This window comes from Eurosta solidaginis, chromosome 1, assembly GCF_040869045.1.
Source record: "Eurosta solidaginis isolate ZX-2024a chromosome 1, ASM4086904v1, whole genome shotgun sequence".
Lineage (NCBI taxonomy): Eukaryota > Metazoa > Arthropoda > Insecta > Diptera > Tephritidae > Eurosta > Eurosta solidaginis.
Genome location: NC_090319.1, coordinates 170,078,266 through 170,081,524, shown reverse-complemented (window position 1 = coordinate 170,081,524; position 3,259 = coordinate 170,078,266). Strand labels below are relative to the sequence as shown.

Genomic DNA, 3,259 nt, shown 5'->3' with positions numbered 1-3,259 from the left:
TCGGCGGCAGTATGAAGTGCTTTGGAGATATGCTCCCACTGCTCCTGTATTCCTTCAGGATGAGTTGTGCCCTCAGAGAGCAGGTGTGAGAGTCGAGTTGCGAAATCATTGGCAGTCTGTTGTGATTGAAGCTTTTCGACGTCTAGCTTTCCTTGTGTTTTTTGTTTTTGTTTTTAACCGCGTTGACCAGCACGCAAATTGTATATATGAGCCTTGCAAAGATTACATCTAATTGCACCCAATTCACCAAAATTTATAATGGGTGGCTCATATTCACCCTCAGCCGTGCGTGGCATTGGTGAGACGGTAAGTGTAATGGACAAAGCTGTTGTTTTTAATAAATCAGCTGTTGCAGATATGCAATACAAAGACGACCTGCAAAGAAGAAAGATCAATGTAATTGCCAAACAAAACATTAATTTCGATTTTCGATACCTAACGTAACGTGGCGAGGAGTTACCCTAATTTTCTACCACATATTTTGTGGTCACCAATGGTGGTAATAAACCCTGTTCATTAGTAATAAAAGCACCACCAGCGCTATTTTGATTTTCAATGATAACGCTTATCGGATTTGGCATCTGATCGGGATCTAAACGGCGTTGGGCTTGATCATACTGTTGCGGCTGTTGATATTTACCAGTAACAGTTGCAGGTGGTTGCTAAAGAAAATAACACAAAAATAATCATCAGCAAATTTGTAAATTATTAGTTGTATTAGCATACATTATAACCAGAACGTCCGGACGTGTCCGGGTATTGGGGGTTGACCCGGCTTGGGTGGTTGACTGAGCATTGGCGTCTGTCCAGGTTGTGTTGGTGGCATCATTTGACCCATGTAACCACGTGGTGCACCTGGTTGTTGTAGATGATAACCTGGATTTTGAGGTTGTGGTGGATAGCCCGGATTTTGTGGCATTGGCAGATAGCCATCCTGGGGAGGTTGTTGCTGCTGTTATCGTGGCATTGCATAACCCGGTTGCTGTTGTGGTATATACCTTGGCATAACTGGATGTGGTGTCATTGCCCCACCTGGTCCAGTAGATGTGGGCGGCATACCTGGAGGACCTTGTTGCTCATGGCCACCAAATGACTGGCGCATAGGGTGTTGGAACGTCCACGAGCCAGCAGCTAGCTCCAGCAAAATCAGCACCTTTTTAAAAATTCAAGGTACGCGGTTGCTTGGTTGCACAAACTTTTTTTATTTACGTGATTTACGTAAAGAAAGTGCCCACCGTGGTATACACAACAAAAGGCAAAGCAAGTGGAAATGATTTTCGTGTACTAAGAACACAACGCCTTTTGACGATCGGGTAATTCCCACACCAGTGGTAAGGGTTACCCGACACCGCTCAAGGCAGACAGTCAGTGAATTTTTTTTAGTTTTTTTTTCACACACTCATCACTGCACTGTGTGGGGTACAACGGGGTACTCGTCGTCACATACGTTGACAAAAACTTGCTGCAGGAACCATATTTTCACTTGGTTGATAGCCTTAGCTTATCTATCACGGAATTCACTTTATTAATCAGTTTGCGAGCTGAAATAATACCAAAAGCCAAAAAGTATCACTAAGTTGGGTGGCTAGTGGCTTAATCACACAACTAATCTATATTACTTTATTTTAAATAGCTTGTATTTTCTCACTTTTTTTCTTAATAAATATTTTAAATTGTACGTTTTCCACGTCAAGTTGGATATAAAAAATTTATTTCTCTTTGTTGGGAAACATACCCTGGTTGGCTACTCGAGGATACTCATCAGAGTTCACATCACACTTTTTGTATACACATTAAATCCTCATCGGCATTTCTATCTGTGGTTCAAATTGCTAGGTTACACACATTAAGTTCACATAAAGATTTCGATTTGTATTTCAAATCTCGAGGTTGACACACTATATCCACATCGGGATTACTATCTGCGTTTTAAAACCTTTCTTTAGACACGCTAAATTTTTGGAAAATATTTCTATCTGTGTCTAACACACCTTAGACATATTCAATATTTGCAGACGACTCTCTTCTCTGCATTGCACATCACTGTTGACGCATTAAATCCTCGTCAGGATTTCTATCTGTGTTTTACTATCACCTGATACACATTAAATCCTCTTCAGGATTTCTATCTGTGCTGCATATCACTACATACACAATAAATCCTCCTCAGGATTTCAATCTGTAATTTATATCACTTTATACACACTAAATCCTCGTCAGGATTTCTATCTGTGGATTACATAATTATCTTATTTTTGCTTATCGCATTAAATTCACATACGGATTTCTATCTGTGTTAACACATGCAATCAGATCAGAATTTCAATCCGTGTGTTTTTAAGGATTCTACTTAGACACAATTCAATCTCAGCAGGATTGATACCTGTACCACTCAAAAAAAAAAAACACTTATAGTTTTTGCTGCGGTTACATATACACCAACGCCACTAAGTCGTTAACCTCCAAGCTCGAGACCTTTAAAGAAACAAGATATTCAAATTAATAATATCAATGGAGACTTATATTAGATTGGCTGATTCCATAGTCGAGTTTGAGCAAGATTTCAACTCCACCCCGGCCGAATCCCGGAACAAGCACACCCTTGCACTACTGCAAGAGGAGCTAAGGGCACTATGGAAGAAGACCAAGTCTACATATGAAGGTCTCCTCAGCAATCCTGAGCTGTCCAAAGAGGAACTCAGCTCGCTAAGAAGAAAGAATAAAAGTTACTTCGCATGCTACCTGCAATGCATGTCTGCTGTGGCGGCTGAAGTCGAATCTATCACCCCACAGCCGGCAAAAGATGAAGAAAAGCATGAAGACTCCTCGCGCCGTGGACATAAAATGCGGCTGCCGCCTTGCGACACCAATGTATTTAAAGGCGACTGCCTTTCTTGATCAGCCTTTAGAGATATGTTCACGGCCATTTACATCCACAATACCGATCTGAAAGATGTCGAGTAATTATACTATCTCAAACAAAAAACGCAAGGGGAGGCAAAAGAAATAGTGGGCAGGTGCTCGTTAACAAACGAGAGGTTTGCAACCGCCTGGAAAACCTTAAGCGACAGATATGAAAATAAACGTATCCTAGTAAACACACAACTTAAACTCTTATTTAATCTGACGGCAGTCGAACAGGAGTGTGGAACCTCATTAAAAAAATTGCAACGGGAGATAAACAATTGCATCTCTGCGCTACAATGTCATAATATTGGCATCACAAATTGGGATGCAATTATAACCTACTTATGCTCAA

The 3,259-nt window shown here is 40.8% G+C and overlaps 1 long non-coding RNA gene across 1 annotated transcript; it reads right to left on the bottom strand.

The window, feature by feature from the left end:
- Window positions 1-266: 266 nt before the first annotated feature.
- Window positions 267-886, bottom strand: LOC137239703 (uncharacterized). Its single transcript, XR_010949456.1, has 3 exons — window positions 727-886; window positions 436-662; window positions 267-375 (listed from the first exon to the last, which is right to left on the bottom strand). It is a non-coding gene; the product is annotated as an uncharacterized lncRNA (long non-coding RNA).
- Between the last annotated feature and the right edge of the window lie 2,373 nt (window positions 887-3,259).